Genomic DNA, 14,373 nt, shown 5'->3' on the forward strand with positions numbered 1-14,373 from the left:
TTTTCCTCCTTTCTGACTCTTCCTCAGCAGTCATGATGCACATCAGTCCCTGTGTCACCTGGATTTGTTTACAGAAAACTCAGTAAATTTGGCAATGACAAGGATTACGTAGTGGGATGAAACAGTACAGAGGTATTTCCTGGATGTCTAGAATGTTTGTATTATTCACAACTAAAAAGGCCCAGCAATGACTGGTTATGTCAAACACACAAAAATAGTATTACCAAGCTCTGTTACCACAGATGTTTTTCTTACTAGAAGGAAGCTTCATAGACCTTTCCCTCTACATCTATGCTGGGACTTAAAAGCATGAGAGAGTCCTTGCTCTTGATATACTGACAGGCTCTGATATTTTATAAATATCAGTATACGTGTTTTGCAAATGTCATTTCAAAGCAGGTAGCTGGCAAAGGAAATTTTGCCATCCATTTCCTTTCATTTACTCTGTCACACAATTTTCACAAATAAATGTACAGGTGCTGAACAAATTTAGGAAATAAAGAAATAAATTTTTAAAAAATTCCACCTCATTGACTGAGAACAAGTTCCTAGCAAGGGATTAGTTTGGGGATCTTAACTGTGCATATTGTACAACCATTAAATGGACAATGACAAAAATACAAATTCTTCAAAGTTAAAGATGCAAGGCTAAATAAAAAAACCTATGGTGAGGTGTAATGCAAACAAGTTCTGGAGGAATTAGCATTTTATGAGCATTCATAAAATGAAGAGAAATATGAGCAAACTGGTGCATAGCACACACACAGTGAGAACTGTGAAGAGGGGATACATCATTTTTACTGCATTCTCTGCAAAAACAACCTGTGCATGCAGAGTGTGCCACCTTGCTTCTTACACAGCACACATAATGGCAATCCGTGGATCCAGCGGAGCAGAACGGGCTCAGGAGGCTTCAGACGTTTGAGAGGCGCTGAGCCTGCTGTGGACACTGATGGTCTGAACAACTGAAAGCACCGGCAGTCCTTACGTTCTGTCTGACACTTCTCAGAGAAGCCGTGTCCAGGCAAAACAGAGAGCTCTGATTCCCCTCTCAGCTCAGTCAGTAGCTGCAGAGTAGGAGCCCTGTGCCTCCTGTCCCCAGCTCTGGCAGCAGAGAGCCACAAGCACACCAGCCCATCGCAGGGGCCATGGGCTCCGTGGAAGCCCCGCTGGCTGGGAGGAGTCCGCAGCCACACGGTTCAACCTCCCTGCCCCGAGGGGCTTGGCCAAAGCACCTGCTGGGAACAGACCCCGCGGAACTCCTGAGCTGTGCTGGGAAGGGTTTGGGAGAGTGTTAACTGTGCAATGTGCTAAGCATTCAACAGCACGCAGGAGCCAGTGCCAGTGTCCAGGAATGTTCCCTGGCTGCATCAGCCTGCATGGAGCCTCATTGTGCGAGTCCCACTGCAATAAACAAATCCCTCTGCCAAAATCCAACTTGTTTGCCACAAAGGAACATCTCTTGGTAAGACTGGGAGTTCAGAAGTCCACTGTTACCTTCACTGGGTTTTAGGACCTGCATTTATTTTTTTAGACTGTTGTATTGCACTTGAAGTGTATCCTATAACTAAAGGAAAGCTGCAGGGGGGCTCCTAAAGGCTTCTTTTAGCTGTAACAAATACAGCTGCAAGGACAGATTGAATGGGAAAATACACAAGTAACAGATTTACACAAACAGAAGCAAGCACAAGTTTATAAATATTTCAGGAAATGTGCATTCAACATCATGTACATTTAATCACAAGACTTGTATTTGCTTCAAAAAGAGAAAGGCACTGAAGGGTATGGTGAGAAGTCAGAAGTATGGTGAGAATAAATATATGATAAAAATGCCTAAAAGTCTTAGTTCCCAAAGGCTTTTTTTGGTCTCATTTTTATTTACAATAAGATACCCATTGCAGCAGTATAAAGGGAACTCAAAAATTAATTTAAATGTTTTCACTAAAAATGTGTTGAATTGAGAAAATATATTTGCTATTTCCCAGTCTAAACAAAATACCCTGTGATCACAGTAAGTAAAAAGTAAATAGGAGGGGTACACTTTTAAATAGCTCCATGACTATAAAGGATTTTAAAAACATATGAATCTTAAACCTTTTTTGACATGAAAAATCAGAGTCCATGGCCTGCACTGTCTGTTCTGAAGGAAAAAAAAAATAACAGCATGCTCCCTTCTTAGAAGTCAGAAATATGTCAGCACATCTTGGCTGCTTTCCCTCCTGTATGATCCATAGAACTGACAATTGTGGAAATAAATTATTATTCCATTGTCTCAAAGTATCCCTGTGTTTAAAATTATTTAATGCACATTGTCTCAATCAGAAGCAGGAAAAACACACTGGAGACAGAATTCTACTCCCAATGAAATCAAAGAAAGCTCTTGGCACTGCTCTCTGTGCAGACAGAACTTCTACATGGTATTTATTTAATCTCAAATATGTACTTGCAATTAGAATTCATACTATGTGTTCAGCATCAGAATGGATGTTTTGGATCACAGAGCTGGGCCTAGCTATGTAGGTAGTTTGTTTTGCATTTTTACATATGGTGAAGTGCTAACAACCCCAATCATGCCTTAGAAATACTCTGGGAAATGACATGGAAATGCAGGGGAAAATGAGCCCCTATCTAATTAGATCTCTTGAAAATTATTTTCAGACCAGACATGAATAATCTGCACCCTACCTCAGCTCTTTGATGGCCTTGCTAACCAGCACAAAATATTCTGGGCAGCAGCTAAACCAAGAGGATAAAACAGCCCTCCTGAAATACATTAAGACTGTGAAGCATAAACCCCCATATATGTTAGATCAGTATTTTTCATTGGTAGGCCCATAAATGATAAGCAGACTAGACAGAAACACAGAAGATCCCTATAAGGCTGACAAGTCACGTAGCACTGGCTCCTTCATTATTCCCAGAGGCTACACACTGTTCAAAACCAAATAAAAAGTGATCTAAATGATTTATAAATAGTGCATTTGCCACAGAGCTGTTATGTAACTGGGTGTTAGAATATAGAGTATAAAAAAGTTACGAAATGCTGTCAGAATACTGATACAGTGTAAGAAACAAAAAAAAATGCATATAAATTACTCTTACTAAAAGGAAATAAAGAAGGCACTGAAAGGGTGAAATCCTTTCAAGGAAATAATGTATTATTTTAAACAGCCTGTTGAGTAAGTGTTCAGAGCAAGGAAAAGCTACTATAGAGCTCTAACCCTTCTCCCCAAAAAAAAAAAAAAGTTATCATGGTTAAAGAGTACAATAGAGGAGACTCAGAAGACAAAAAGACAAATAAAACTTTACTGCAAGGACACAGTAGTTAAACTATCTCAACACAAATAAAGGAAGTTATGAAGAGGTCTCCACAAATGGTATGGAAAAGATGATGAGGGAACAATACACAGGAACAAACTGACTCTTAATAAAATGGTAAGGAACCAGCTTTAAAATGAACAGAATAAATAGTTTTTCAAGAAATGCCTGGTTGTGGAACCTGGTGCTATAAGATTCTATGGGTCAAAAACTATTAATAACTTCAAAATAGCATAAACAACTTCATAGTGGTAACTATGCCTATTATGGATAATGGCTACTATGGGATCTGCACCTGGAACATAGGAAGTGTGTTACAAAGATCACTCCATATTTATCCCATTTCTTTCTATAAATATCATCTACTGGGCACTGTTAAAGATCTGGGAAAGAGGGATATGTCAGTCCTATGAAATACTTTCCATCTCCCCAAAGCCATGTATTAAAGTACCATGTCAATTCTAGCACGTGCCATTAGTACTGATGTTCATTAATTTACATCAAAATATCCATTAGGAGAGCAGTGAAAGCAAAGTCAATTCCCACATGGAAATGGGGACATTTAAATTCCCACATGGAAATGGGGACATTTAAATGTAAACTGGGACCAGAGAGAGCCAGGCCTAACTTAAACCTCTCACACAGCATATGGGCTGTGTGAGAACAGGTTTCCTGTGAGAACTGCAGGGAACACAAAAGCCTGACCTCAGCCACACCTTTGGCAAGAGTCCTGATCCTATACAGAGAGGTCAGGTTAGGACACAACATACAAAACTTATTCCTCAGTTTTCCCTTTAATAAAATAGAAATATCAATGCAGGCTGTATAAACCTTTCATTTCATTATTGTATGTTAGGGGGTTGGGGTTTTGGTTTTTTGTTTGCTTTTTTTTCTGTTTTATTTTATGTTAGTTTGTTTTGTGTTACTTTTGGTTTGCTTTGCCTTTTTTTTTTTTTTTTTGCATTTTGTTTTTTTCTCATGTAGAAGAATGAATTTCATAGTAAAATATAGAAAGTAAAAAATAGCCTTACATGAGTACATACATAATATTCCTGGCTAGGGTGTAAAATGAATGCAAGAAGCATTGCAAGTAGAATAACATTCTACTTTCATTTTACTTGAAATACTGGATTTCACTCTACAATGGACTGGCTCTAACTAATAAAAGTATCAACAAATCAGTATTTGATGTTTTTAAAATAAAGATGTAAGTTTAGCTATTAAAAAGTCCAAATAACTTCTCTTACTGTTATTTTTGGACAAAACTTTAAACTAAGTTCAGGATGAATTCACAACCCTTTTGTTTTCAGATGGAAATTGAGCACAGACTCTTCATCCAAAATATCTGGCCCAGAATTTGCAATACTTCCCTACTGCACAAAGACACTGTGAGACAAAGTTAAATAACATTTGCAAGAGGCAGAGGATTTATAAATCACTGTAAGAGTGAAAATAAGCCCTGGTATTTTGAGCCAACTGTTCTTTCAAAAGCAAATGGAGATTAAAATATTCGATGGTGTTTGTACAAAGAACAGCTTGAACTTTGCCAGTTCAGAGCTGGCTGTACTCATTAGCACAGGAAAGCCCTCAGGCTGCTTTGCATGGAAGGTATAACTTAGAACTGGATTTCTCTAGAGTTCTGAAGGACATATGGACAGTCATCTTCCAAAACAAAAAAGTTAAAAATTTCAAATCTTAAGGAGACCCTGGGTGCTAGAAGGCTGACCATACCCAGTCCCCATAGGGGGAAGGCTGGCAGCCATGCAGAAATCCAGAGTGTGTCATTGCACTTCCTTCTCCTTTGAGAAGATTCTCTGCAGAGCCAAGTTAATCTAGGCAAATAGTAACTTGAAACAGTACTTACTGTGGTCATTACCCTCCAGATTACTGAAAGATGACTATGCAAGATAACTACAAATGATTATAAACAAACATTTGAGGCATGACAGGCTCTTCCTAGGCTGGCCTACTGTACGTCAAGGAGCCAAGTCAGGCCTAATTCCGGCAGCGAATTCCAGCACTATGTCATTCCTCAAGTCCTTAATGAGAACATTTTGACTATTTGCTGGCAAAGGTAAAAACAAGAACACGCTGTACAAAAAGGAAGGAAAAGAGCAAGCTGAACTAAAATGGAAGTGTCTATTTCCTATCTGGGTTTTGCAGTGATGCAAATCCATTTCTTTAATGTCTCAATGCTGAAAAGGAAGCAATACCACACACAGCTCAAAATGAAAATTCTCCTTATATTTAGTGATGTCACTTTATCATTTGTTCAGATGTGGCTTATAAAATAAGCAGAAAGAAAGGAAAATGTGGAAATGGAAAGCATCAGTGGGAAGCAGTAAAGCAACCTGCAGCTCTAGAGTTCTGTGAGATGAAAGTGCTATTCTAGAATGTGTTCTTTGCACAAGACATTTTCTTTTAGCAATGTTCAGACACCTCAATAACTAAAAAATTCAAGTCCTTTTAGTCTCTTGTCCACTCTTTTCATTTAGTAGGGATTTAAAACATATTTTTACAACTGTTTTAAGTTCCATTTTTTGCATGTAGATTTCCAGATCTGTTCTGTTTTAAGGTCTCACCGACCCCATGTACAACACACGGCATTAACACTGTTTTATCTGTACAAGAATTACAGAGATGAAATTATTTGTGACTGGATTCACATTTTCCACAGTAGCATCCAATCAGTGCCTCGCAGCCACTCTGTCTTTGGCTTGCACACCCACTTCTTTAAAATCCTCTCATCTTCCATCCAACAAACTCTGAGCTTTTATCAGGGAGCCTTTCCCATTAGGCTCTAACACACGACCCTGTACTTTATATTCTATCCCATTTATTTCTCTACTGCTCGAGCTCATCCAATTAGTTCAGTATGACACCACACCACAGGGACTGCTTCCCAACTCTGGCATGTCAACAGAGCTCATTAGCAAGTTACACTTTTTGTGCCAGGATCACAAATGAAACAATTAAACAATATCAGTTTCAATATCAATTTTCAGACAGAGCTCCAACAACCTCCCCCTGTCATTAACTGTAACATATTGCCACCTTTTCCTCTGGGCTATTTCTTTGCCCATCTGACACTTACCTTAAGAATTCCCCTTTTCTTCAGTGTAATAAGTTTGTTTAGAAAAGCAGTTACTGCATCACAGAAAGAAAGCAGGCAAATCTGGCATGATCTGTCTATGGCAAAAAAAAAAGTTTTATCCTATTTACTTCCACATTTTTTCTCTAAGAAGTCACCACCATCTTTAAATACTATGTTTTAAACTTGTTACATTTTACTTGGGTACAGACTGAGGTGCATGAGGAAGGGACTCAACTCATGTATTTCAAATCAAATAATGCTCAGTTTCTCACCCAGGACAAAATACAAAATACTTTTTGCATTCTATTATCTGAAGTATTCAATGTGTTTTTTTTTAATGAGACAAAATATATTATGTAATGTCAGCCACTATGTTACTTCTGATTTTATACTCACTAAATTCTTCTCTTTTGTTTTCATTTTACTTCATGTTGGATTTCACCCTGAAAGTTTCATTCAACCACAGGAGTTTTCTGTATGGATCAGAGCTCTTTCTTTTCTTTTTCTGTTGCAGACTTCCATTCTTATTGGTTTACATGCTAGGAGGAAGCAATAAATGAGACCTGGAAACTTGCAAGGATTGTTGAAGACTGATGCAATATAAACAAAGATCATCAGGGAAACTTTATTTTTTCAGGAGCATCCAGATGAGGACACAATTTTTTAACAGTTGTCAGATATGTACAGCATGAAAAACAGAATTTTCTTATACTTTGACTGTTTCAGCAACTAACTTTAAAAACTGAAATCCTTTCCTATTTTAGACTATTCTATTACATTGTTGTTCCACAGAAGTAGATTATTGGACTGGAAACTGGATTATCCAAGAGGAAAAATATTCAGTTGCAAGACTTATGCAACCCCCACCCTTTTCCTTGTTCCTAAAGAAAGAAAAAAATCAAGAACACAGAGACCTTGTTCCAGGCCCATTATCATCAAAAAGTCTGGAGAAGAATGCAAACCAATGTTTCTTTTTCTAAGGGTGAAATCCTAGATGACTTCAATGAACTTGTTTTTGCCACCCCACTGAACATTGTAGCCCTTAAAAGCTACCAGGAAAAATTGTATAGTCAGGCCAGTGTACAATGAATAAGAAGAAAATATCTTGTGTTTATTTCTGCACCTACAGGAAGATAAGTTTAAAAAAGGTGGCTGTGCTCTATGAAAGTGTCCACAGCTAAGTGAGAGAAGGAGGAGAAAAAAGATCAAACTTGACCAGAAATGCTGGGCAGTGTTTTTAACCTAGCTAAAATAAACCACCACTTAACACTCTCATTGCTTCTGAAGCCTCACTTGGAGCTTTCAAGATGAAAAAAGCCAGTGATGTGTTTTTTTGGTGGGTTTTTTTTTTTTTTCAGACAGGATCCATTTTCTCCTCCTTTCATTCATGCCTTGTAATGGCCTCAATTTACATGTATAAATTTTAGGCTCTATGCAGGATGTGGGAATGAGATCAATTGGATGAGTAAGCTTCATGTGACTGCTGCTACAGACTATATGAGGAAAACACTGCTGGAGTGTGTTTAAAAGAAAGGTTGTGGGAATAAGGTGTTCATGGCAGGGAAGATTGAGCACTGGAATGGAGTTAGGTGAAGTTTCCCATAAGAAAACACATCCTCATGTAGCTTACTGCAAGCTGAAGATATATTTCTCATGTGTTCTGCTCTTGTTTTGGATCATTTTGTGGCAATACAGCTGAGCATACAGCCTAGAGAACTTGGGCTAAAGGGCTTCCTTTCAGAAGCCATAGCAAATGCATATGATTGCTATTTGATGGCACAAATAATAAAAATACTATTTACCTTTTCTCTGGTTCTTCTCCACCTTTATGGCACTCCATCCTACCAGGGTGTTTTCCTTAACTCCTGCAGAATTATGCAGGGCACTGAGCCAATCACTCAATGGAAAAGCACTGCTCCTGAAGACAAGCAAACTGCAAGAACATCTTGGAATTAGAAAGACTTTTTCCTCCTCCTCAGGCAGAACTGTTTAAACATAGGATCTGACAACACCCCAAAGGCTTAGAGAATGTGCACATATTCTAAAGTAACCCTTACCTTCCTTAATGAAACTTTATCCTGCTACAGACTATGCAGGATAGGGCCCAGTGCCCCTGGTATCTTTCAAACTACATTTTCTTCTAGAAGAATGATTCTCTTTATCCTTTTTCTCCTGAAAAGGGCAGCACAGCCTCAAACACTCTCTTCAGAGCTCAGTAATTACTTCACAACAACACGGCAGCAGTTCCCATGCACTGGAATGAAACATGTTTTCAATTAAAATGGCATTATCCCATAAGTGTCTCAAAGTCAGTGCTAAATGGAACTTAATCACATCAAAATTGTTCATCATAGGCCAGTAAAACACACTGCACCATAACAGGCAGGTTTGTGTAGTGCTGAATTCACTGCAGTGAAAACACTTCCATAGAAAGATGCAGCTAATAAAGCACACCTTGAATTCTGCATTGGCTTATGGAATTTTCTGCCTCAGACCTTACACATAATTTGCTAATTTACTTTTTGCAAAATACTCCAATAAGTGCAGACACAGTTCCTATTAAGTACACAAAGTTGATTTCACATGATGAACAGCTCATGAAGAAGGAGCAAGATCCATGCAGAAGACAAGAGCAACAATGACAAAACCAATGATTCAAAACATTGCTTAACCATTTTTCAAAAAACCCCACAAACCTTAGTATTCTACCCTTCCAAGAAGAATCAGAGCAGGCATAATTTTTTATGAAACATTTGAACATGGAGAGGATAGCAGTTGATTGAAAAGATTGTTGTAAACATATTCCAAGCATTAGTAAGAAATATGAAACAAATTAGAGAACAGGTGTTTCAGTACAGCTACAGGTATGAAAATGTTCATAAAAATGCACATAAAAAAAGACAAAATATAATTATTTCAGAGGAAGAAGTCAGAATACATTTACAGAAAAGCCACTGGCAACAAGATTAAAGATGACCCCAGGCAGGAAAATGGTAACAAACACCAAAAAAAACCCTTGTGTGCATCTGTAAAACACAGATCTGTAGCTCAGTCAGTGATGAAAATGCTGTGTGACTCCTGCAACATTGAGGAAAAATATTTAATGCAATTACCTTTGAACATTTGGATGTCTCCTAACTATGTTAAGACTTTTCTTTTGGCATGTAGCTATCCACAAATGTGCTTTACCCTGGATGGACATGTGCAAACCCCAGTGCCCAGGATGTGCTCAAGGATCTGGACAAGTTTCCCCTCCTTTCCCTCCCAGCTTGGTGTTTTGTGTCACACCCTGAGTGCTCCTGCTTCAACCCCTCTCCCTCAAATGTAGCACCACTGCAGCTCTCCATCAACTCTCCGGTGTAACAATCTATTCACTAATAATACCAAAGTGTACTCATAAACCCACAGAAACATTCTTCTGCATCATGCCCAGCACATATCCTGCACTGCCACAAAAGGCAGCAGGAAATCATTTGCCCTGGTAGCATTGTTTTGTGCCATTTATTCTAATTTTAAAATTCTTCTGCTACCTCATTCAGGGCTTCCTGTGCTGCACCTGTGTCACCCTCTGCCTGAACTGCTCTCTTAACATTCAGTGCTAGAGAACCTTAAAATATATTATAATTAAAGCTCACAGACCACACTTACTCTGAGAGAGAAAAAAAAAAAAAAAAGGAATAGAAGAAACCAATATAAATCCTAAGGGACTTCTAAAGATTAGTGGCAAAAACAAATCCGTGCTGAAGAAAGGGCAGAGGCAAACATGAAAAGCAGAGTTCAGGGAAAGCAAAAATATCAAAATGAGGTCATAATCCCACTTTGGGACACACAGATGCCTTTGCTTGACTGGCTTTGCAGAGAAGCAGTGCAGGGATCAAGGACTGAACTGACACCACCCAAAACAATAAGAGAATGCTTTTTATAAGTGTACAATAACAAGATGCACAAACACAAAATTAGATTTTTAATTGCCATGTTAACACACTGACTTTCCACAGGTTTTTACCCTTAAATTTCCAGTGAGTATCTCTCAATAAACAGTTAAGAAAGAAGTATGCAAAAAAAGTAGAGACAGGATACTGTATAAATCTTGGAACAATGGATCAGATATTCAATTCCCTTAAAAAATCACAGATTCTAAGAAATTTTAAGAAAACAAGAGACAAAAAAAATTGTATCGGTCAAAAACTAAAAATAATCCAGTGAAAACATCTTAATGCCTCAAGAAAAAACATTTTATACAAATCCTGCAGTAAGTAATTCCAGTTTGTGAACATGACTCTACAAATCACTGAAAAATGTGGCTATCTATCTGTTGATCTATCTATCTAGCTATCTCTATATATATGTAAAGACAAAAGTCCGGAAAACTTAATGAAAATCTTACCAAAGAATCACCAAATCAAAAAGCTGCTGGAAAACATTGGAGAGTGAACCTGCTAAAATGGCTTTGCTAGTGGGGCTTTTACACTGGCAGTATAATGGAAGAAACAGTAGCAAAAAGTAATCTGAGGAAAATCTATCTATTAAAAAAAAGGGGATACAAGAACAACAAAATGTCGTATTTAAGGCAGTGAGCTAATTTGATGCAGTGCCTCGTATTCCACACAGTCATTTTGCAATCTGGATGACCGGAAGCAGATGCAGAAAGGGAACTCTACAGGGAAATTATTTTATTTACTATTGCAGAAGATGCTGTTGGAAAACTGAACATGCTCTCAGGCACAGAAGCACTTTTTCATTCCTAGAAGACTATCAGAAAGGCAATTGGAAGACAAAAAATACAAGTTGTAACCATCAGCATGTGCCAAGGACTGATGTTGGGTGTGGTAGCACCTAAAATACCACTGCTAACCCAGAAATGAACTGTGTTAGTGAAATCTACATGTTTATCCGGGAAAAAAAAACATAATAGTGGAATATAAAAGGTACTTGAGCAACTAGAAATATGAGCATTTGTGGATACGGAATTCCTATCTCAAATAACAAAAGGAAACACCACTCCCTGGCCAACATAATAGATTAGATAAAAATCAGAGGGAACACAGCTTTGGGGCTATGACTCTGGGGCAGGTGATAGATAAATTAATAATCACATAGGACCTTTGTAGGCCGCATGGAAGCCAAACGCAACTGTGAGGGGGACGTACGCTTGTGTGGGCTCTGGCTCACAAGCCACTCCGTGCCAGTGCTATTCCACGGGCATCTCAAGGAAAGCCAACGTGCACGGCCAAATATCCTGGAATGAGAACTGGAAAACAATTGCTGGAAAAAACAAGCGCCGCCGCGCTCACTTGAACGGGTTGTTGACTCCAAACTCGAGCACCTGAGGGGCACCTGAGAGACTCCTGAGGGGCAACTGAGGGGCACGTGAGGGGCAACCGCTGTGCCCTGTCAACCGAGGGCGCCTGTGCCCTCGAACCGAGACCAGGCGGGGACGGAGCAGCGGGGTTGTGACAGCCCCTTACCCGGCCGCATTTCCCCCCGCACCTTCGGCAGGACGCGGAGATCCGGGATCCGAGCCCCGCTCCCGCCCCATCGCCTCAGGCGCCATCGCCGCCCCTCAGGCGCCCCCCGGCCTCGCGCACCTTCCCGCGCGCGCATCGCGCAGGCGCGCCGATGGAGGGCGCGGCCAAGGGCTCCAATCGCCGCTCCCCGCTCCTTCCCTCCCTCTCCCGGCTCGGGAATATCCGGGACACCGCTCCAGGAGCGCGCCCCGGCTGCCGCCACAGTGCGCAGGCGCGGCTGCGCCGGGCTGGGGAGGGGAGCGCGAAGGAGGAGCGGGAAGCGGGGGAAGTAAAAGTTGCCGCGAGGGCGGGGCCGCGCCTGGAGTCGCCGCCGGGAGGGGGCGGGAGAGGAGCTGCGTGAGGAGCCGCCGGTGAGCCGGGGGTCCGCGGGGACTGAGGCGGGCGCGGGACAGGGGGTAAAGTGCGGTGGGCAGGGGTCGGCTTGCGTCGGGGAGCGGGCACGGTTGTGGCCGCGCTCCCGGCGGGGGAGGCGGTGGCAGTGCCGAGGTGCGGACGGAGTGCCGGGGCACGGGACAGCCTCCTCCTCCCGGCCGGGGTTAAATCCCTGCCGGGGCTGCGTGGGTGCGGGTCAGCGGCAGCTCCGGGGCCGCGGGCGGCGCTGCCCCCGCCGTTGTGTAAGCGGAGCCGGGGCCGCGGGGCGGAGCGGGACCCCCGAGCCGAGCGGCGGAGCGCGGTTAATGTTCAACGCGGGCGGCACATGCCCGGCAGCCAGCGAGCGAGCTCTCCCTCCAGGAGCGCTTCCAGAGGCTGTCCGCCTGGAACAGGAAATGCCAGTACAGGTAGTGCTGGGGCTCTTTGAAATTTCATCGCTTTGCAGCGTTTCGGTGGCGGAGTTGTTTGCTGTGTGTTCTCGTACAGATGGAGTTTCGGAGGCATGTGGGTAGGTGTATGGGAATATATGCAAATCATATGCTTAGCATCAGGTCTAAGTTTACCTATATCCTTTACTTTGATTTTCAATGCAAATGTTTTTAAATCAGCTTTTCAGAGGAACCATGACTTGTTCTTTCAACCTACATTTTTCCCTTCCCAGAATAAGCATGAGTTTTACATATCTCTACTTAGTGCTTTATTTTGCTCATGCAACCCCCTACCAAAACCACCAAACACTGAAACACTTAAGCTTTTTTAACTTTGAAGCTACTAGGATTATTTTAAGAACAACAACTTACTCGTGCAAACAGCATTGTGCCTGATTCATGATGCCCTTCCACCCCAAGGCAATGGAAAATCACTTGACTCATTTTATGATTACCTGCTCTTATAGAATGAAAGGGTGTTTTTTGGTGTCAGAATAGTGAGACCTCATGTTATAATCTGACTGTAAATTAGCCTTGTCAAAGTGTAAATAATCCCTTCTTCCCCTAACAAGTTGTTGGAAAGCAAGAAGTACTTACTAGTTATTTTTTTGGAGTATCAAATTACTTGCATCAAAAGTTATTATTCTTGACCAGTGGGATGTTGACATTAAAAACAGGAAAAATATGCACTTGACTTTCATATCAAGCCTTGATAGTGCAGAATCTTTTTTGGCCATACAGTATGCATGATGAGCTACTGACAAAATTATTTGCATATGTGACCCAGAAGGTGTCAGGGTATTGGCACTGTCCTTGCTTATTCCTTGCCTCTTGATAGAGTAAAACAGTTTAGTCACTGTGGGATGTAGTGGTGGGAGCAAAACCCATTCACAGGGCTCCTCACAAGCTTCATGGTTGGAGCAGAATCAAGTAGGAGTTTGTTGGGGCCAGGTTAAATGATGTTGGGTTGAGGCTGGATCAGGATTTTAGACGTTCAGACTGAGCAAAGTGTTTGTAGGAAGGTTTGTACAGGATATGTTAATGAGGAAATATATGAGGTGTAGTGATTCAGACATTCAAACTCTTTTTTTGACAAATCTGTAAAATATGTGTGGGTTTAAGGATGATGCTGACATTACCATTCCTTGTAACTCACTTTTGCATTTTTTCCCTGGTGACTTAATAAATCAGAAAGCTTTTTTGAGGCAGAGCAGAACTTGGCATTTTGCACTTCTGTTAATGATGAAAGATCAAACTGAAAAGCAAGGCAATTAATCTGAGACAAAAAGGCCAGTGTGAGCATCACTGTAAAGATACATTCTATCTTTCTGAGGCTCAGGCAAAGGTACATTGTAGCCTTTGAATAATCACATGTAAAGCAGTAAGAAGGCACAGAAACAAAAATCTTCTCCGTGGTGTCTGTGTGATGATTCATTGTAAATGCTGGCCCATGTCATGGGCTGGGAATTTGTGTTCTCCAAGATCTTTACTCAGAGTTCCCATTGCAGCTATTTCTAAAGTCGGTTTCTCCTTGTGACAGATGAGGGAGGCTGAGCTGTGAACCTGTTGTTTTGCTTTTGATGCAAACAGGAAAATTTTTATTGGAACAGCTTAAAGCAAAAGTTGTGCACTT

At 40.9% G+C, this 14,373-nt stretch overlaps 1 protein-coding gene across 1 annotated transcript in view; it reads left to right on the forward strand.

Moving 5' to 3' along the window:
* The first annotated feature begins 12,651 nt into the window (after positions 1 to 12,651).
* USP53 (ubiquitin specific peptidase 53) overlaps positions 12,652 to 14,373 on the forward strand; it is a 28,515-nt gene continuing 26,793 nt past the window's right edge. The window contains exon 1 of the mRNA XM_058803467.1: positions 12,652 to 12,719. The gene's annotated coding sequence lies outside the window, so the exon portion shown is untranslated. The remainder of the gene's footprint in view (positions 12,720 to 14,373) is intronic.

This window comes from Ammospiza caudacuta, chromosome 4 (genome assembly GCF_027887145.1).
Source record: "Ammospiza caudacuta isolate bAmmCau1 chromosome 4, bAmmCau1.pri, whole genome shotgun sequence".
NCBI classification, from domain to species: domain Eukaryota; kingdom Metazoa; phylum Chordata; class Aves; order Passeriformes; family Passerellidae; genus Ammospiza; species Ammospiza caudacuta.